The 23321-nt window shown below is 35.1% G+C and overlaps 1 non-coding gene across 1 annotated transcript; it reads right to left on the reverse strand.

Moving 5' to 3' along the window:
• Positions 1-17380: 17380 nt before the first annotated feature.
• Positions 17381-17513, reverse strand: LOC126026350 (small nucleolar RNA SNORA51). Its single transcript, XR_007501642.1, has one exon. It is a non-coding gene; the product is annotated as a small nucleolar RNA SNORA51 (small nucleolar RNA).
• Positions 17514-23321: the final 5808 nt, after the last annotated feature.

Here is a 23321-nt window from a genome sequence, read left to right on the forward strand (position 1 = left end):
TACTATGGTTCTAGCCTTGATATGTGACTGTAATTTGTTTGAGGATATTTGTTGAGATGTATAGACCTCCTTTGGCATTTTTGTTGTTGTTGTTTTCTTTCTTTAAAGTAGTATTTAAGGTTTATAGTAACAATAAATGAGGGGCATTTCCACCACTAGTGTTGTTCTCCCTCCACCCCTGTTCCTGGCATGCATCTCATATCTCCCCCCCTTTTTTTTACCACCATCCCTCTGAATGCTAGTGTAACTGGTTCCTATTTGTACAGCCTGTTGTAGATTGGGTATCAATTCTGTTGTCATTGACTTCTGGTTTGGTATTTAAGTCCGATCATTTTTTATTTCCATTAGATGTATACGACTGTCTGGTCCTGGTGCCATCCATTTTTCCCTTCAATTTATGAGGCTGAATACGTTGATTCAAGTTATGTCTGTCCTTCTGTGATCCTGAGTTTGTAGACAGTGGACTCCTCTCTGATTGCCAATCCTAAAATGTGAACAATCCATGCCTAAACTGTATATAGCCCCTCTTATACATTATCCCTCCTCCATCTTTCAGAAATTCTATCCTTTCATCCTCAATCCTGATCCAATATCTCTCCTTATTTAACCCTCTATACCCTCAGTTCTTAATTTATTAGATACCAAGACTGACTTCCTGCCCAATAAGCCACCACCCAGCTTTCAAAGTGAAAAGACACCCTCTCAGTTCCACATCCAATGCACCAGCAAGAAACTGCAACCATCATTCCTGCTGACTCATGCTTTGTGGCCCTTCTTCTCACCTTTCCAAATGTGGACTGCTGCATGCTGCCAACTCAACCCAAGAAGGATCCCCAACCCAAGGACACTACCTGATCCCTTATGGCTGCAAATCATTTCTCAAACTCAACAAGACCATGGTGTGTGATAAAAATGTGCCTCGAATTTCACCCCACCACAAGAATATCTCAAAAGACTTAATGGGGAAGATGATATTTCCTTTATATGTTTAATATCTCTACAATAATACCATCTAATCTTTTTATTCCAAAATGGAAGGTAGCCTCTTAAACATTATTTCTTTAATTCCTTTGGCATTTATTAGTGATAGCTGATTGCAATGATAGAATCCCTTAGTATCATGTAGACTGTGTAGACTTTGTTGAGTGAGAAACATCCTTTAACTAGCTAGCTAGGTCATCAGAATTATACTGATAGATGGTAGATTAGCTAGATACTTAGTTTGCGCCCCTCCGTTCCTCCCTCCCTCAGTTCGTTCGTCCCTTCCTTCCTTCCTTCCTTCCTTCCTTCCTTCCTTCCTTCCTTCCTTCCTTCCTTCCTTCCTTCCTTCCTTCCTTCCTTCCTTCCTTCCTTCCTTCCTTCCTTCCTTCCTTCCTTCCTTCCTTCCTTCCTTCCTTTTGTTGCTCCACTGGTATTTAAGAACTTCTCCCTAACCCTCCCTCCATCCTTTCCTTTCTTTCCTCCTTCCTCCTTCGGCAGTGCTCAGGGGTTACTGGCTTGCACTCAGAAATCGCTCCTGGTAGGTTCGGGGAACCATATTGGATGCTGGGATTGAACCGGGTCCATCCTAAGTCTGCCGCAGGCAAAGCAAATGCCTTACCTCTGTGCTATCACTCCGGTCTCACCCCCTTAGTTTTCTTTTTCCCTTTCGCCCACACTAACTATCCCTCACTGCCTAAAACAAAGAAACAAGCAAAGAAAGTAAGTTTGCACAGTGGGGTAATAGGTTTATATAGTAGGCATCAAGATCTACTGATTAGCTGAATAATAATGTCTGAATATAGGGGCCTGTTTTCTTTGTTAGCTTGTAGGTGGGAGCTGAAAAAACATGGGCTATTATGTGCCAAGGGTTCATCCTTTTGACTATTGTTACCTAGCCCAAAGTTGGCTTGGCTTTGTTCTAAGGAAGTAACAGTTCTCTTCAATGTCTGTATTTAGAGTCTATTTTTATAGAGAGTGGGTTCTAATATGGTGCTTATCTGTTCAGAAGGTTATAAGTTGTCTTTTGGTATTCCTTTTCTAATATAATTCCTATAGTTTCTTTCCACAATGCCATTTCAGTGAGGATGGCATCTGATATTTCATAACCTATATTGATATTTCATAACCTATTGGGTAAACACTATGTCCAAAGCAAAAGACTCTTCATGCTTGTTGAAGGTCTTCTTCTTAATCTCTGCTTTATAGCTCTTTTCCTATGCTCATATTTTTCTGGGTCTCAGTGTGGCATTGCAAAAAATTTTCTCCACTATGCTGTATTTCAGGGTTGAAATGACAGGTGTTAGGTAAAACCTGCTGCCCAGGAAAAAGTGTGTTTTTCAATTTTTATTGAAACAATTGTGCTTTACAATGTTCTTCATAATAGGGTTTCAGATATATAGTGTTTCAGGGTCAATTTGACCACCAGTGTTGACCTCCCTCTGCCAGTCTTTCCAGATGGCCTCCCATGCCATCTCCTGTCCTCCAAGAAGTAATATACCTTAGCTGGGATATGGACAATTACAAAATGGCATAACAGTGCCTGCTATTTTACAGATTTTATTGTCTAAGTTATCTTCAAAGCATGCAAGCATTTTATCTTATTGCTGACATTTTTAATGTTTCTCAGTTATTCGTTCTGGCATCTTTCAGTACTGTCTTTCTGAAAAATTATTTTAGTTCAGGGAAATCTAATATATTTTTGATAGTTGCTATATTTATGGATTTTGGAATTCCAATTAGATGCTGAAAAGCAGAGTAAAATAATCTTATTTTATTCTTATGTCTTTCTGTACTCTATCTTATTTTACATTTTAATCTATTTTCTTGGGATTTCTCAACTTTAACTTGCCTCTCTGTTTTTGATTAAAATTGTTGATAATATCTGTAAAACTTAACAGTTCTTAAAAATTTATACAATAGTTTATATTGTCTAGCATCACTTTCAATTCCTAGGGAAGATTGACATTACTTTAACCATGTTTTGTGTTGTGTTGATTTCTTCTTCATTGCCTTTTATCCATTTTTATTATTTTTATTTGTTATGTCAGATTCTTCACTTTCAATCATTCTAAGCTATTTGATAATCTTTTGTTTTCATTTGTATTGAAATCTTCCCAAATATAAGGACCAAAGCGTTCAAAATAATGAAGCACATAAGTTGCATAAATGAAGTCTCAAATTTGATTCCCAGCACAATGTGACCCTTCAAGCAGCACCAGAGTAGCTTAGGTGTTCTCCAGATTCCAAGTACTGATTTTTTTAATTTTAATTTTTGTTAGTTGCTATATTTTATTTAAATATCATAAGATTTTGCTAATACCTGGGAATATGTTAACATTACTAAACAACAAAAAGATAACTTAGCACATTAGTCATATATTAATTTGATACTGCTTGCTACAATTAAGTTGTAATATAATTCTATAAAAAAAGCAAAACTATCTTAAAAAATGTACCAGTAGAAAGTAAAAAAAAAAAAAAAGCTAAAAGAAAATTTGTAAAAATTGACCAAGTTCACAATGCAGTCTTATGTCATTGTCTAAAGGCCTAATAAGCTGTAATAGCCAGTTAAACATTATGTTTTTTTTATTTTGTTTGTTGCGGTTATGTAGTTTGTATGATAAAGTCAAATCTAATTTGGTATCTTTCTCCTGGGAAATCAGTATTCAAACTATAGGGGTGCCGCATGGCTGCAGAATATGTTATAAGTGGCTGCTCTATCGACAATATGAGGAACTTAGGAGCTGGCAACGCTAGTAGTTCTAAGGGGAGGAGCCCCAAGGAGTTCAACTGAGAGATTGGTATGTCCTTGAATATGTTCTGCTAATTGGGCCTCTCTTTTTAGAGTTAGATGAGTCTGTGGTGCTGGCTGCTTGTTCAGACAGGGCTAAAGGCTTTGTCTCATGAGAATGGCTGCTAAGGACTTCTGGATATACAGAGGCAATGGAGTGGACAGGGTCCATCTTGACTCCAAAGATTCCTGAAGATGAAAGCCACAAAACCAGCATATCTGGAGCTTTGGGTGACTAGAAGGCTCAGCACAAATGAGTGAAGAAGAGGTAAAGCTCGGTCATTGGTGTGGAAGTCTTGTAGGGGGGAATCTGTGTGTGCAGCCCCGAGGCTTTAATAGGGAAGATGACTTGCCTAATACTTTCTAAATAGCCTCTGAGCACTGAATTATTAGTGCTGCACTGGTGAATTGAATATTGCTAGGAGTGTCATCCCTTCATTTCCAGAAAATTTTGTTAAGTATGAATGATTTGAAATTTGATCATCTTCAATATAGAATTGATCATTTTGTTGAAGGACCAGTTAATTGATGATTACAAGGAATTCGGTATTTGGGGCTATTTGATTGAATGCGAGAGAGAGAGAGAGAGAGAGAGAGAGAGAGAGAGAGAGACAGAGAGAGACAGAGAGAGACAGAGAGAGACAGAGAGACAGAGAGACAGAGAAAGAGAGACAGAGAAACAAAGACAGACAGACAGATAGAGGATAGAAATAGAGGAATAGAGAGAGACAGAAGAACTGTGAGAAACAAAGACAGAAGGCCAGAGAGAGACAGACAGACAAAGAGACATACGGTGGGGATAGAATGAGTTTTATGTGATTTGTAGGAGAAAAGGGTGATAGTTGCATTAGAGGATTAGGCAATGACAATAAGATAATGTGTAATTAAATAGTAATCCTAGAGGAGAAGGCAACTTAGAGAGAAAGGACAAATAAGGCATCACTCATTTGTCATAGTAGTGGTAGGGAAGCGTTCATTGCATATTTGATGTGACTTTTCTTTTGCTTGTGCTGAAATATATTCCTAATTATTTAGAATAAGCAGACAGTGTAGACATGCGATGTACACCTAAATTAGATTTGATGCATAAAAGAAATGAACAGAAGCCAGAAGTCAGTGCTAAAGAAATAAGATAAGGAGCTTACAATGTTCTCTGTATTATAGAGAGAACAAATCTCCACTGCATGATCTGACAGAAACTCTAAAGATTATATATATATATATATATATATATATATATATTATTCCAGTGATAAGGACAACACTGTAAGAGAATATAGCAAGTAACACTAGTATAAAAGTGAAAGAGAGGAAGAAAATAGGTCAATATTATGAGAACTTTAGTCACAATGTCAAAAAGGACTTGCACAGAGGACATACGTGGATCAGTTCTCATTTGTCCTGTGAAAAGTAAAAAGGTCTTGAAATGTATTTATCAACTCCTCTTTTTTTTTTTTATTTCGGTTTTTGGGCCTCACCTGGTGGCACTCAGGAGCTACTCCTGGCTCTGCTCTCAGAAATCGCTCCTGGCAGGCTGGGGAGCCCATATGGGATGCCAGGAATCTAACCCATAAGTTCTGGTTTGGCTGTGTGCAAGACAAACACCCTACCACTGTGCTATCTCTCTGGCCCAAACTATTCTTAATGATTTTTTGCTTTAGGAACTATACTCTTCTTTCAAGTCTGTATTGGTGCTAAGAAGTACCTAGAAAGTAGATAGATTCTTCTGTTAAGAACTTCAATTAGTTGAAGAAGCCCTATTAAAGCACAAGAATAGTAGATTCAATGAAATTCTGTTCTGCCATCTTACTTCTGATAACATATATTGTGTAGAAGAGGGACAGTTTAAGAATGTCAGAGATAGCTGAATATTTATCAGGAAGAACTAGAAAAATTATACAGAGCATGATTGAAACAACTTTTTATAATTATACTATTTAATAGTCACTTTCTGGGAAGTGAAATTGGGAATTATTATTAAAAGGGTGTTTATATTCATGTTGTATATCATTTATATTATATATAAAAACCTAATTAAAGTTATATAAAATGTGGATTAGATATGAATATTATAATCAACATGTAGACACATATATTGATTTGTAATATATATAACTAAGTTTATGCTGCAAAGTTTTCATTGAGCTGTGTGTTTTGCACATTCTATATTTTTCTAAAATCTAAATTGTCAAAATCCTAATCAGAACTTTTCTCAAAGTCTGCAAATTGTAGAGACACAATATGTGGTGGAGATTCCAGAGCAAGAAATTGGTTGTGCCACATTTTATTCCTTGAAGGGTGGAACAGCTGGGAGTATTATCATCACAAACTAAGAACTAACATTTAAAGTAATAGCAGTCTCAAACTATATAAGTTCACAGCAGGTTTAACTACCCATAGCAGATGTAATGGCTCAGAAATGAACAATGCAAAAATAACTTAAAAAACAAACATTTGGACATAACATATTTGAAGAGGATAGTCAAAATTAGATATTAAATCTGGCAAGATACAGATAAAAATGGTTTCTTTCTGTATTTAAAATTTTCTGTTCTAAAGATCTGTTGAAAAGAAAAAACAAAGAAAGGAGCTATAACTTGAAATTTTTTATAGGCTTAATTGATGCCACCTAATTCTTACTAGGGTTTTTGTTTGTTTGTTTGGTTTGGTTTTTTGGGCCATACCCGGTGATGCTCAGGGGTTACTCCTGGCTCTGCACTCAGAAATTGCCTCGGGCTCGGGGACCATATGGGATGCAGAGTATCAAAGCTATGTCTGTCCTGCGTGTGCAAGGCACATGCCCTACCATTACACTATCACTCAGGCTCCAATTCTTACTAGTTTTAAACTATTTTACTAGTTTAAAACTAACTATCATTTTAAGAAGTCTGTTAATTTTTTTATCTGTCAAAGATGAATTTTATTTAGCCACTTTGGAAAGGATAACTAGGTTAATACATTACCCAATAATAAGTATTAATATAATAGGTACTATTTTAAGTTCTAAATGGAATGTTCTGTTTCTCTTAAATTAACCCTATACTTTTTCAAAGTACATGGAAGTGTTTCTTTGTGACTAAATCCAAAATTGGTTAAATGTAAATATTTTAATGAGAAGTGCTTTGTGACTAAATTCAAGACCAGTTACTTGTAAAATATTTCGAACTCTAAGTTACTTTTTAGGCCGTTTCTGGTAAAGGAGTACAGACCCTATTTAATATACTCAAAATATAGTGAAATAACCCACTCCACCACTCAACCATGGAGCTCTGCATATTAGCTCAACCTACCAGAATTCCATGTATGACATATTTTGGGCTGATATCTCCAGAACAATTTTGGAGTGATTTCAGGCACCCTCCATGCCTTCTCTTACTTTTAGAACTGTTGGCAGCTGAAACCAAGCCCCCCAAAAGTTGCATTATGAGCCACAGAATTTGGGCATTCCCAGATCACCTGGCTGTGGCTGTGCAACAACACTAATTATTTTTCAATACTGTCATCTCAGTAAAAATACACCAATTTTGATATCCATGTGGATTCAAAGTTGCCTAATATCCAGAAACAAACAACAGAAAATTAACTAGCATCAAATCACTTAGCAAACCTTCTAACAATAACTTAATTACTTCATTGTTAGATACATTAATTTTCACAAATTTCTTATTACTATACTTTAAAAATAATATCTCTACTTACAGATATAAAACCATATAATATATATTATTTAGTTTTTGAGGCCACATCCATTTGATGTTCAGGGGTTACTCCTGGCTAAGCGCTCAGAAATTGCCCCTGGCTTGGGGGAACCATATGGGACTCCAGGGGATCGAACCTCGGTCCTTCCTTGACTAGCGCTTGCAAGGCAGACACCTTACCTCTAGCGCCACCTCATCAGCCCCTATATATATTATTTAATGCCTCCCAATGTTTGGGAATGAGTGGGATTGTGGAGACAATGGTGGAGGGAATTTTATATTAGTGGTGGGGCTTGTTCCTGGAACAAATGTATTGTGAGCAACTATCTAATACATTGTCTTTACAATAAAGTAATTTATAAAAGGTTTTTTTTTTGTTTGTTTTTAAAAGCAAGAAAGAACACTCCAAGCTAAAGGACCATCTTAAGAATTATGTTTCTGATTCTTCTATATATTGTATCCTGAAAAACATATATGGGAAATGGTTGTTTGGTTACATGCCTTTTATAAGTTTATCTCCACAAATTAGACATTTAGTTTTCATAATTTCTGTGTGGCTGATTCGTAATTTGATGACTGTTAATTTAATATATTTGGATTAAAAAGAAGCACACACCATTTCAAAGTCCCAATTTCAAACAAGTTTAGCCATCTAAAATTATCTAAAAATAAAAAATAATGATATATATGAAGAAAGCTTTTAAGCAAGGAAAGAACTATCTCAGACCTTATGGGCTTTCTTTCATAATTATTTTAATAATAGGAAATACATAATTGGATTATTAGTTAATGTATACTTAAGAACTTGGAAGCTTGATTAAATATAGCGCAAGCATTTTCACCTATTATAAATGGAATTTTAGAATGTGATCATGGAAATTTCAAATGGGCTGTAGAGGAAAGTATGAATGTATATATAGGAGGAGGATACAATGACTATTGTTTTCAAGTCTTGTAAAACTATTCTAACATTTAAAATTTATAGAAATATAATTTATGAGGAGAAGCCTCCTCTTCTCTTTTACAATATTTGACAATTAAAATTCCACTCTGAAAATTGGGGTCAAAGTGATAGTACAGTAGGTAGGCAGGGCATTGACTTGCATATGTCAGTCCTGATTCAATTTTCTACATTCCATGTGGCCCCTCGAGCCCAACAGGAGTAATCCTAAGCCCAGAGAAAGAATGGTTTTACCCTCCAAAATCATGACTCACACACACACACACACACACACCCCAGATAAATAAAAGATTCTTTCTGGAATTCAGATAGAATGATTTTATTTTGGGTAAAACTGAGAATTCTGGAGAGAAGGTCCTTTCACAAGAAAATAAATATATAATTTTTTCTCACTACCTTTTCTTAAGTTAGTACAATATCACAACAAACAAAAAATTGATGATAAAAGCTTGATTCTATATCAGAAGTCTTATAATGAAGCGAGCAATTAAAAAAAGAACGCCATTCTATCTATGGTTAAACCTTGTGCAAATACCTTGGTGACTTATGCACACTTTTTAGTGAAATGTAAATATATTTGCATTTTGATCATTCAAACACATAACAACATTGATTTAGTGTTTAACAATAAGCTGAGTTCTAAGTGAAATTTGTTCCTACCAATTATGGTATCATAATTTACTGTCTCTGAGGCTTCAATAGAAAGCATTTTTATCACCAAAATGTTCTTTACTCCCAGGATGAACTTTATACATCAAATATAAAAATAAAACTCATCTCATGTGTATTTTCCTTTTTTGGGATAAAACTCTTGTACGTAAGAAAACAAGGTTGCAATACTGTTAATATTTCCATTTCCTTGTATTCTTTTAAAACTTCCTTTGGTAGTACTTTATAGTTTTCTTTGTAAAAATCTTTCACCTATGTAGTTAAGTTTATTCCCACTTGATTTTCTGAGGCACAACTGTGAATGGTAATGACTTCTTAATTTCCCTGTCTATTGCATTATTTGCACATTAGAAAACTAAGGATTCCTGTGCATTGATTTTGTAGCCCCCAATGTACTTTACAAGTCTTTTGTTATATGATTTTTTTTTGTGAAGTCTGGGATTTTCTAAGCAAAGTATCACATATAAGCACATAATGAAAGTTTAAAATCCTCTTTCCCAATTTGTATGACTCTAACAGCTTTCTTGACAAATTTTTATCTTAAGAATTTCTAATGCTTTATTCAAATTAGGCAAACTTATGTCATAACTAATTGTAGAGGAAAAGCTTTCAGCTTTTTTTTTTTGATTTTTTTTTTTTTTGCCATTGAGTATAATGTTTGCTAAGGGCTTGTGAAAAATGGCTCTGACTATGCAAAGGAAAATTCCTTCTAGTACCATTTTATTGAACTTTTTATCATGCAAATCAAGATAACAAAGAAATATCATTGCACACCAGTGAATTTGCTAGAGATCATAAAAGAAAAGAAAGTAGTGCATATAAATATGGAGAAAATGGGACCTTTATCATTTCTGGTAGGAATGTTAACTAGTCTAGCCTTTAAAAAAACATTATGAAAATAAATATAGGATTTAAGGGACTGGAAAGATATTACAGTGGATAAGGTGCAATGAAGCCAGTGGGTGGGATTTTTTTTTTTTTATGTTGTCAACCTGTGTTCAATCCTTGGCATCTCAAATGGTCTCCCGAGCACCATCAGGAGTAACTCCTGAGTATAGAGCCAGGAGTAACACTGGAGTATTGTCCAGTGAGGATATTCCATAAACACACACACACACACTCACACACAAACACACACACACCTACTAGGACTAAGCTTCCATATGATCCAACAATTCTACTTCTTTGCTTCTAACCCAAGGCCCTAAATTATAATTTAGAAAGGATATTTTCACTCCTATGTTCATTGCAGTACTATTCACAATAGCTAAATGGTAGAAACACCCCAACTATCCAAGAATGGGTGACTGTAATAAAACGTGATACACACACAATAGAATATTAGTTACTTGTTAGAAAAAAATAAATTCATGAAATCTGTTCCTACATGGAGAGTAATTCTGAGTGAATTTAATCAGAAATACAAAAAAAGGGGAAGATAAAAAGAAAAGAAACCATGACCTCTCTCATATGTGGGATAAAAATAATCTTTAGGTGGCTGGAGCTATAATACAGCAGTAGGGCATTTGCCTTGTATGCAGCCAAATCCAGGACCGACCTCGGTTTGATTCCAGGTGTCCCATATGGTCCCCCAAGCCAGGGGTGATTTCTAAGTGCATAGCCAGAAGTAACTCCTGAGCATCACAGGGTGTGGACAAAAAAAGCAAAAATAAAATCTTTGTAGGGGAATAACAAATGCCACAGCTATCAGAAATTCAAATGGGGTTTCAATATTTTGCTATAAAATCCTACTAACCACAATGTAGAAACTAAAGTTTTCAAAATAAATTAAAATGTAAAAAATGACGAACCCTACAAAACAAACAAAAATAGAGTTAATGTTTTTGTTTTTAATGTGCAAATTTATGGCACCTTCATCACCAGATGACCAAGGTCCTTCATAATTGTCCTCAAATTACGTATAGTCCATCTCTCCCTTCCTCCATCCTCCATTCCCCACTGATTTGTAATCTGAGTTTTATAATAAGAAGTTTTGACTTTGTTTAATACTATCTATTTTCTTATTTACTTTCCGTGCACTCTTTAGATCTGGGAACTTTTCTGCAATGATGTCTTTGTTGATTCTTCATGGGGATTTTCTTTCTGGGCCTCTAGGACTCCAAGATACTTACGTAGTTTCTATTAAGTTTACCCCAGAATTCTATTTTCATCTGTCATATTATTTGAGGACTTTTTTCCATTGCCTAATCACTTATTTTTAAGCATATTTCCAGCCTCATCTGTTGTAAGGGATTGTATACAGCTCATCTCACCCTACCCACTGTACTGTCATTCTGGCCCCTCACAATGGCTTTTAAAATCATCAAAGAGTTAGACATTTGGCACTCTGCTAAGATGGGTTGAAAAAGAGCATAAAACCCAGTGCGATTATGAAGATACAAATATTTTGGTTTTGTTTCTAAGCAATTTTTAAAATTCATTACCTCTCCCTCTCTTGCTTTCCATGTGTTATTGATGGGATGACCAGTAATGCAGATTTATCTGGCTGTAGTTCTTGCATGCTTAGTAATGTAGCTCAATGAGGAGAACAAGACAGTTGTAGTATCAGCACACACAGTATGGTGTCTACTGACTTTGCACACTTTATTTGTGGTTATTGCATCCCTGCTTGGAGTGGGGAGCAGTTCACATATGCAGATGCTCAACTTCTGGTACTCAAGCAAACTTTCATTGTAGTGTTTGCTGGTGATCATTGTGATGCCCCATACATTGCTTGTCGGGGTTTGCATGCCAGCAACACATCTTTAGTTGCAATACTTGAACATATCTGGATATGTTGAGCCAGATTGTTACAGTTCTTTAGGTCCCAGATCATGACTAACACATATAGTTAGCATTGAGCTTTGAACTCACAGTCCCATACAATTTTAAGCTACCAAGTCATCTTCTATACCTCCCAAGTTAAATGTCTTTTTGACATTTTTAGCTTGCTTTTTTCACCATCAGCACTAGTAGGGAAAACTGTGATAATAACAAATGAGATGGAATATAAATTTAATCTGGTTTAATAATAGCTAAGAAGTTTAAATGGTGAACAGCAGTCCAATAATTTTACTTTCTTCTCTTGAAGCATTTTAAACATTAGCTACAACAAATGCAATCTACTGACTTGCTGACTTGCTAAACAAGTCCAATTACTGACCCAAGATATTGAATTTTTAAATTATATTTTCATATACTTTCACTTGAATTTTATCCCACAATTTAGTTTATAGGTGAAATAGGTGAAGAAACATTCTAAATACACTGATTATATATAAAATATATATATAATATAAATAGATAGGTAGATAGATAGGTTTTTGGGCCATGACTGGTAGCTCTCAGTGGTTACGTCTGGCTCTGGGTTCAGAAATCAATCCTCTCAGGCTTGGGGGACAATTTGGGATTCTTGAGATGGAACTCAGGAGTCCCCAGTCGGCTGTGTGCAAGGCAAATACCACCCCCATTGTGCTATCACTCCAGCCCTGATTATATAATTTTAGTAGGTAATTGGGTAATACTAGAAATACAGAAAAAACCCTTTTCATTCTTCTTGGCATCTTTTTCTTACTGTAAAACTATTGCCCTTATTTTCAAGACTGAAGTATGACAGTAATGTAGATTACTATTTGTTTTACTGTAGACTCCTTTTTTTAATCATAATAAAAACAGAAGTGGCAGGATTTTAGAGACTAACTGCCTAGTGCTAAATTTGTAGTTTAACTTCTCATTTATCAATGTAATTGAAAGTTACTAGCTGGGTGTGTTGGTGCCAGTGTTTCTATCAGGGCATAAGTAATCTACTTATGCAACATAATTTATTCTTTTGAGGGTCGAATGAGGACTGCCTAAATCATGTTTTAAACAAACCTGACAAAACTTCATTGAATTGGCAATGAGCTTGTTCACAGGTACTCTTTCCTGCGAGCTTGACATCGATTCATCCTACTATCTACATTCTCTTTGCAGACTTCACTTACTTTCATAACATTTATTTAAAAAAAGCTATTTTCTCTCAATACTAAAATGCCAACTGTTAGGGATCTTTTATCTTATACTAGTCAAACACTTTTAATAGCAGCTGTTTTACTTTTTTTTTTTTTACAAATTATTTAAATACCACGTATTACATATTGATCTGTTTTTAAAATTTTGTTTTGTTTTATTTTGTGGCCATAACCCAGCAGCCCACAGGGGTTACTCCTGGCTCTAAGATCAGAAATTACTCCCGGCAGATTCAGGAATCATATGCGATGTCCAGGATAGAACCCAGATCAGCCAATTGGAAGGCAAATGCCCTATCTGCTGTGTTATCCCTGTAGTCTAACATAGTTGATCTGAATACGTTTATTTTTGACAGTCATGTTCCACCACCAATGTAAAAATTCCATCTAGCAATGTTCCCATAGTCCCACCCATTCTCAAGCATAAAAAAATTGATGTATTTTTCATTGCTTGTTTTAAGGTGAGTTGTAATGAAATTATTTAAAAAATACAGCAATAAGAAAATTTAGGAAAATGATTATATCTCACAATGACATCATTAAGTCATTATTAAAAGATCTATGAAGCTATTTGTTGCTAGTTTATCTCTCTGTTATTTGTTTTGTTTTGGGACATATGTATCTTTCAATCAATGTTGACTTCTATATTTATCTGTTCCTACTGGGATGACAATACTGAAAAAAAATTGGGTTGTTTAGAAATTCCAAGATCCGTGGCTGATATTACAGCGTTTGTGGGATGTGATTTTGTCTGCCACACCTTTGTGAAGGAGGTGGTAAAGGGGGTGTTGCCTGCATTCCCTCCAAAGAAGTCCTGGTGAAGTCAACCCAAACACCAGCATATTTGGAGTTTGGGTCAGTTTAGCATCCTTTCAGAGAACAATGGTAAAGTGGTGAATTGGGCCATTGCCAAAACAGCTATTGTGGTGTGACTTTGGCAAATCATGGTTTTTGGTTGCTAGAACTTCCAAAAGTATCTATTACTCTTTTCCTATTTGAAATGTCGATGGAAAAAGAAATTATATATATATATATATATATATATATATATATTACAAATAATTGTAGTGTTTTATATTTAAAATTTCTTTAGCAGATTCATGTTCCAAAAATTATTCTAATCTTGATTCAAACTATTTTCTGATTTTGGTTGGAGAGAAGGCACTATCTTAGAAACACTTAGGAATTAAGTTTGGATGCTCATATATCATTTGGAAAAATAAAAACAACTTTTTGACAGAGAGGAGCACACAATAGATAGATTTAGAACATAAAGTGGTGATTTAGTGCTTGGGTATTAATATTAAAATTGAATGTCAGGAATAGCAATTTTCACTAACATGTGATATGGGAGCTACACTTAATTAGTTTCATGCCCCAGAAAAGGATGATGACCTCTAAAAAGAATAAAGTGTGTTTTACTTATTTAAATTTTCCTCTAAAAAGTAGCTGTATAATTATACACAGGCTTTCAGTATTAAAATATTTAGCATATATTCATATTTTCCACAATAATTTTTTGCAATAGGTACTACATAGAGTAGCATCTTATCTTAAAGCTAAATAAAAAGAACTAGAAACTGTAGCTTATTTGGTAAAAATATATTGCTGGGAATAATAAAGTTTGACCTGAAACTATTATAACAACAGGACTTGTGCCCTTTTTGCACTTTCTTTACATTATTAATGTGAGGGGATATCAGCTTTTGACAGAATTCTTGCTTTACTTATATGACTTATCTTTACCACACTCTGGAAAATCAAAAGAGTCTAATTTAGGCTAATAATAAAGAGTCTAAATTTCTTTGGATACTTATTTGGAAGATTGTATTAACATGACCATTACTGAAGATTTTCTTACAATTCTAATCATTTTTGTAATTATCAAGCAAATCTTTCATTATAGGCTAAATAAAAAATGCAGTCACATGCTTTATAGAAATGGTAAGTTCTAACTGTGAATATGAAACATACTGTTCTTAAAATCAGCTACTGTTTCTACCTGAACATTATAAAATTCATTTTCTCATTCTTTTGTGATAGCTTATAAAATCTTTTGTTGAGAGGAACCCAAGACACACACACAAATAATGGGCATATTGAAAGCAAAGAGAACCAAGGATCAGTGAGGGTATGTTTTTAAGAGCTATAATTAGACATATCAGTGTTTTTCACTCATTATATCATCTGAATACACAGAAATTGTCCTGTGGTTTCATTCAAATAATTATTTACCAAAGTCTCACCATCACTACTTCTATTAACCTGTCCAACTCCCCCACCCCACTCACAAACACAATGCCTTCACTCCTACACTAGGCACAAGAACAATACTTTTGCTCAGAACCAGGGAAGGAAAATGTTTTAGTTGAATTTACTCTTGAAATATCACAGATTGAAAATTAGGGAATTTATATAGGTTATACTGTCATTTGAATGCAACATTTCTCAAAGTTGAGAAAATATTACATCTTGTTTGTTTGAAGTCAAGGTGCATCCTTTTTTTAAAAAATAATTGGATCCATACTTGGCAGTTTTCAGGGGTAAGTCCTGGATCTGTGCTCATAAATTATTCTTAGCAGGCTTGGGGAACCATATGGGATGTCAGGGATCAAATCTGGATTGACTAAGTGCAAGGCAAATGCCTTACCCATTGTATTGTCGCTCTGACCCCAAAGGTGCGTCCATTTTTTTTTTAGCAAGGTGACAGGTAGGGTATTAATAACTTTATCAATACTTTGGCTAATCATAATACAGATTATAAATACTGATAAAGGGGAAAATTCATAGAACACCATGAGAATTTAAACTGCATGTGGAACAGGCAAAGTAGCAATATTGAGTAATGTCTCTGTCAGTGTTTAGAGCAAAGCTCCCAAATAGGAAGGAGATTACTCGAAGCAAATAAATATTCTTTGAATATTTTAATATTTTTTGGAACAATACTTAAACAGGAATGGTATTGTAAGCTATTGAAATCAGAGAACTCATTTAATACTGCAATATTTTAAGAATGAGTCAAGAAGTATGTTGAGAGCATGGTATTATCTAATACAAACCCAGAAAAATTGCAGTCTGACCTTTGTTTAGCTTTTTACTTAGTTACCATGACTTGCAATTATATTAATGTTTTATCCATATCATGTACTAATACCTTACCAACACAAGTGTGCCAAATACCTTCATCAATGTCCTGATGTTATGTAAAAATAATATCCTTTATGAAAGTTACACCCCTCCCTAAAGAAATAAGAGCTAAATTAAGCACAATTGATTGAAATAAATCTACATAAAGTAACAAGAAAGGCTGATATCATTATATATAAAATAGTGTCAGAGTCTGGGTTTACAGTGTATGCTATGTGTGAAGGTGGCATGAGGCTTGATCTCCAGAAGCACCTGGTTCCCTGTGCACTGATAATAAAGATAAAAGTAGCCTTTGAGTCTCACTGAGTCTTTCTCTAAAAAATAATGAATACAGTCTATGTACTAAATAAAAAATAATTTTATATTGACAAAAGTTACTGAGTTAAAAATGAATCTAATTTGTTTATGTTATCAATAATTAGAATTTTCATATTCTTTATTTTCAAATATTCATGAGACATTTCTGAAATATGTCAATATTACACTATAGAATAATCTCTAATAATTCTGTATGAGAGAGAAACTAAGCAACAATAATTTTATCACCACAAGCATGAAAAGAATAACCAAGTGGAAAATATAGTATTTTTCATAAGTAAATAAAGAAATAAAGATATTAATTTCAATGAACTTACTTGAAATTATTTTTAATTATTAACATTATTTAGGTGCATTATCTAAATGAATTATATATAATAATTTATCTAAGTAGACTAAAATATAAATACTTTATTACAAACTTTGGGTGAAATAATGATAGAGTCACATAAAAATATTGTTAACAATTTGATGAGTAAAAACCTGTTCTGGGGACGTACAATATTAAAGAGTAGGGTGTTTGTCTTGCATGTTACGACCAGTTTGAAACTTGGCATCCCATATGGTCACCTAAGAGTACTAGGAGAAATTTCTGAGTGCAGAGCCAGCAATAACCCCTAGGCAAAATTTAAAAATTTAAAAAAAATTTAAAAATAAAAATGAAATTAAAAAATAGTAAAGAAAAAAAAACCCTGTCTTGTTGTAGTGTAGAACATATAAGCATAAAGAATAAAACTGCAAAGTAGAAAAACACAGTAGAAAGGCATCATACCTAAAGTATGATAATTTCTTGTTCTTTTTTTTTTTTTTTTGTCCCCCAATTCACAATACATACCCGGCAAGGGGCCTGTGTTGAGGTGTATATGGGGTGCCTTTACTGTACCTCCTCTTTCTATACAGCCAGTGTAAAGAACACAGCCTGTGGTAAGATTTGGGAGGCCTTATCTTATCTTTTATTTATTTTATTTTTTTTCTTCAGAGCAAACTAAAGTTGTTTTTTTTTTTGTTTTTTTTTTAAAGTAAGAATTCATTTAAAGGACAAAATTGATTAACATAATGAGGTAAACTAATATAACATAATATAGTGACATAACATAACATATAATATAATTGATATAATAATAATACATGTAAGTCAAAGAAAATTTCTGATTAAAAACACAATTTTTTTTTTCATAATGGCTTACATATCTTTCACTGTAGTATTTTGGGTACATATTCACATTGAATCAGGGGAATACCCATCACCTAATATGTCCTCTTCTCAATCAAAAATCAAATATGCTGAAAATAGGCAGAGTCCTGTCTAGAGGCTTCCAACCTCAGTTTGAGAGAGGATGTGAAAAAAGTAATTAAAATACCACAACAATACACACACAAAAAAAATATCGAATTAAATAACCTATAAGCACCACAGCAATAAAAACAGGCACCACACAATAATCTCGGTTCTGAAATCAAATCATACTCAAGTGCAAAAAAGAAAGAGAAAGACAAAATAAAATAAAATAAAATAATATTGGAGACATCAACCGCAATCTCCACACCAAAATAAAGACGTCAAAAAAATAGATCATTTATTCTCCTCTTGCTGCTTTCGTGGTATGTGGAAGACTTCTACTTTATCTTGGATGGTAAAATCAGACCTGTTTCTAAAGATCTTGGTGGCTGTGCAGATCAGGGAATGGAGTTTATGAAGTCTTTCTTTGTGGTTCTAGCAGTTATGCTTCTTCAATGTCATTCTTTTGTTTTTTATGTGTTCTAGGTGTTTCAGAATAGTGCTACCATTCTGTGTTTTTCTTTTGTCTTCTGACTTACTTCGTTTAACATAACATGATCTAGGTCCATCCACGTTGCTGCAAAGTCTGTGATTGTATCATTTCTAACTGCCATGTAATATTCCATTGTATATATGTACCACATCTTAATGATCCATTCATCTGTTGTTGGACATCGAGGTTGGTTCCAAGATTTGGCTATTATACTGAGTGCTGCAATAAATAGTGGGGTGCATATGTATTTTGGAATGAATGTCCTTCCATCTTGGGGATATATGCCTAGGAGAGCAATTGCTGGGTCAAATGGCAGCTCAATTCTAAGTTCTTTGAGCACTCTCCAGACTTTTCTCCATAGATGTTGGACCAAGGGGCATTCCCACCAGCAATGAATGAGAGTTCCTTTCATACCACATCCTCTCCAACAAAGGTTGTTCCCATTATTTTTGATGTGAGCCAACCTCACTGGTGTGAGGCTCAGAAACCTGAGCCCTTCAAAACCAAACGAAGCCATAAAAAAACGGGGAGACGAAATGAATAGACATTTCTCTGAGGAAGAGAGGATGGCCAACAAACACATGAAAACATGCTCACCTTCGCTCATCATCAGGGAGATCCAAATAAAGTATGATAATTTAACCAAATCTTTAAGATAAATTGTTTCATAAAGCTGAGCATCAGATATATAAAAGTTTTTATTTTCAAGATGGAAACTATTATGCTGAGTGAAATAAGTCAGAGGGAAAGAGACACACACAGAATAGTCACAATTATATATGGGTTTTAAGAAAAATAAAAGACATTATTGTAATAATGCCCAGAGATGAGAGCCAAAATAATATGATATGAAGCTCACCTCAAGAAAGGGAGAGTGCAGTTAGAACATTAACAACTACCATGTCAATCTTAATGAGTGAGAGAAGTAGAATGACTGTCTCGAATACAGGTTTGGTGTGTGGGTGGAGGAAGATGGGGTGCACTGGCGGAGGGAATGTTACACTGGTGAAGGGGGGTGTTCTTTTTGAGACTGAAACCCAATTACAGTCATGTTTACAATCATGGTGTTTAAATAAAGATAAAAAAAGATGCATCTAAGTGGATATAGAAAAAGTTCACTTGCCAATCAAATAATATCTGGTAAGGGCACAGTTAATACTTTCAGCAAGAACTTTTCTATGTGTTGAATTAATGCTAACCATTGCTTCTAATTTTTGTTCTTTAAATATCTCAATGGAAATTTCTCTTGTTCAAAACAATAAAGAAGAGGGTCCAGAGAGTAGCACAGTGGTAGGGCATTTGCCTTGCATGCAACTGACCCAGGACGGGCTGTGGTTAGAATCCCTGCATCCCATATGATCCCCCTGAGCCTGCCAGGAGTGATTTCTGAGCTCAGAGCCAGGAGTAACTCCTTAGTGCTGCCGGGTATGACCCAAAACAAAACAAAACAAAAACAATAAAGAAGAAAAAATATTGGGATGTAGTGGGACTTAATGCCCTGTAAATTGTCTCAGTTTATTTCTGGACTAATTCAGTCCAGTCTCAGATTCTAAGAATAGTAAAATGTACAAGGTAAATTAAAATAATAAAAAATAAACAAAGAAGATTTTATACCCTTTTGCCTTAAAAACAGAGATACAGCTGACCTATGCTACGCCTGACAAAATTTATTTTTGTAATAGTTTTAATTATAGGAATGAAATAAATTTTGAAATGATTGAAATAATATTGATCTTAAGCTATCTTTCCAAAGTGGTGACACTATCCCCTACTTCATGCCACACTGGTCAGTGGAACAATCTGTTCCAGGGTAGGCAGTACTCCATTTTTTCCTATTTAAGTATTTAAAGAAGACAGATTGCCAAGAGGCCACTGAGTAATTTTTCTAAAAAGGCTATGGAAAATCAAATAAGTTTAATCTGTTTAAAATATTATACAACTCTAAGCAATTGAAGTAATAAATTCCAGAGGATGTATCTTGTATATGGCAGACCTCGGTTAGATCCCCAGGACCTCATATGGTACTTCAAACTCCTCAAGAAGTAAACCCTGAATTCAGTGTCAGTAATAAGTACTGAGCATTGTCAGTTGTGCTCTCAAAACAAAACAAATAAAAATATATAGTATTTTAGCACTATAGATTAAAATTCAATATATGTTCTTGGCCACATCATTATTGCCACCCTAAATGTTTATTCTTTCCACTTCCATATCCAGTTCACCCAGAATACTTCCCCATTCTCTTCTTGTGACTTCTATTTTGTTCTTTTTTTTCCTGATTGTTTCTGAGTCTTACCTGGTATTCAGGATTTACATTTCATACATATTGTAAATAACATGAATTTATGTAACTGAATAATTGCCTATTGTAGACACATAAACACACATAGCATTATATATTCATCTATCACTGGGAATTTAGATTTCCATATCTTTGCTATTAAAATGTGACAATAAAAATAGAAAAACACATATATCCTAATGTGTGCATTTCTATTCTTCAATTAAATCATAAAAGATAGAATAGATGGGGCCAGAGCAATAGCGCAGTGGCAGGACATTTGCCTTGCAGGCGGCTGACCCAGGATGGATCACAGTTCGATTCCTCAGCATCCCATATGGCCCCCTAAGCCAAGAGCAATTTCTGAGCACATAGCCAAGAGTAACCCTTGAGTGCCACCATGTTTGGTCCAAAAACAAAACAAAAAAAATAGAATAGAAGGATCTTAGGTTATGTCCAAATAAAATATTTTAATTATTTTATTCATTAGTTGCATCAATTAAAGATATAAAACTTCTTTTTTTAGCTAAAATATTTTTATTATGAGCACTCTAAGACTCTATAGTATCCAAATTTCTTTTCCATCGATTTCTGTGGAAAAAGGCATTTGAACTTTTTTGCAGACATAATTTGAGAATAAGTTGCTAAATAAAAACATCATAGCAGTTGGAAAGCATTCACTAGGATAACTGAGAACTTTTAAAACTCTATCAACATTATGTAATTCCCCAGAATAGTGCAAACTAACATTAAACCACGAAAGTTAGATACAAAATGTCTGTCTGCAGTTGGGCATAGAAAAATAAAACAGTAGCTATTAAGATCCATGCAGTTAAATACAGTTTAACCAGCAGTATAGTGACTGATACAAATAGGGTCAAGAGATTAGCCTAGAAGAAAGTTGATAATTTGCACATAACCAGGATGCAGGAGGTTCTGAAAGCAGAGCCTCTTCAGCTGGTATTCAGCTGGGCTTAGATTCTCCATTTTCTCCTTTTGTGTGAAGCTGCTGGGATCTCCTCGGAAGCTGCTGCAGGTTGGATGTCTGAAGTCCTTTCAAAAGGCACCTCCAGTAGAAGAAAGATGGTAGACGTCAGTGTCTGGCACACTGCACAGAGGCTTCAGCTTTCTGCTCTTTAAAGCCTGCTTCTGAAGGGGCCTCTGCCTCAATAGATGGTGGAGCAGCTGAGTGAAGCCAGAGGATGAATCTACAGAAACCATGTTGATTGGAAGCAAATAGGCTACCTTTCACTGGCATTCCACCAGGTCTAGACACATTAGCAGTTTTTGGACTCCTCTCTCCTTTTACAACATCAAACCCCACAGTTTCCCCATCTCCAAAACTTCCTGGGGTTGTTTCTCTTAATAGCTGTACAGTGAACAAAGACATCTTCTTTGGTGTCCTTTCTGTTGATAAATCCATAACTATTCTGAACGTTGAACCATTTGCCAGCGTCCCAAACTTGAATTGTCAGCACAGCTTGTCTACCTGACTCAGTGCTCGGGGAATGGGGGTATCTCTGGTTGAGTTTTTTTCAGATTCTGAATCTACAGAGACAGTAGCTGGCTCATCATTTTGATTTGACCTTCACATCTTTGTACTGGCCTCATCTAGGTAACCTTGATGTTACAGAAAGATCATAAAAACAGGTTGGCTTAGAAATACTGGATATTGTGAATGAAGGCAACTGTCTTGGCATTTACTTGCCACGGGATGAGATAACATGCTAACTTGGCAATAAAAACTGTGTTTGAGGAGAATCTTTTTAGGGACCTTGAAGAAAGACTATGAGGGTTAGATAAATTGAGTGTGTGGAGCCTGTAAATGATCTTAAGACAGGATGCTTCATGGGTAGCATGCTCTATTTTTTAGGTCAAAAGTTTTTTCTTTATACTTTCCCAACTTTTCTCCATCCTTGAAGCATGCTATCATGGGATCAACCCCTGGCTCCATATATACTCATTACCCCATCCCAAAGGCTTTTTTGTGATGCCAGGAAAGTTTCCTCTTGGTTGTGTGTGAGAAAACCAAGTCACTGTAGCTAGCGATCTTGGTATTTGCGCGGGTTATAGGTCAGGGTCTAGGATAAAGTCTCTAGGTTCTAGAGGTTATATCCATCGTTGTTGTGGTGTTCAGTCTTCTGTAACACTTGCTCCCTGTTTTCGTTCAGTCCCTAAGCCGAAGCCTAGGATATTATGGATCCAAAGGTTCTGCTCAGTCTCTGTTGTCCAAGTTGGACCTGTGCAATAAGACATCTTGTTGTTGTTGTTATTGTTTTTTATGTGTCCTGGACTATAGCCTAGGGTGGGGTTTTCCTTATTAGTCCCAAGGTAGGTTCTGTTCAGTCACGGTTGTCAAAATCAGTTTTCTGTTGTTGTTGCTCTTATTTTTCACAGTTCAAAGGATGATAGCTCTTCTGATTTCCATTTAGTGTTAGGTGATGTGATAGGACAGCCTAGTCTTAGGTTAAGTTTTCCTTTCCTCTTTGTCATATCAAAACTGGCACAAGTTGGTGCCAGAGCAGTGTTATAAATCTCCCAATGAAGCTTAGTTCCTGGTGGTGTTGCCCGGAGCTGTATCATTTCTACGTCAGGGATCTGGGGTTTCAGATTGGACTAACACTGTCCAATCTCCTGGGGACTTGTTGTATCCACATGACACATGTTCAGGATGGGAGGCACCCTTCTGCTCTAAA

Source organism: Suncus etruscus, chromosome 13 (assembly GCF_024139225.1).
Source record: "Suncus etruscus isolate mSunEtr1 chromosome 13, mSunEtr1.pri.cur, whole genome shotgun sequence".
In the NCBI taxonomy this organism is placed as follows: domain Eukaryota; kingdom Metazoa; phylum Chordata; class Mammalia; order Eulipotyphla; family Soricidae; genus Suncus; species Suncus etruscus.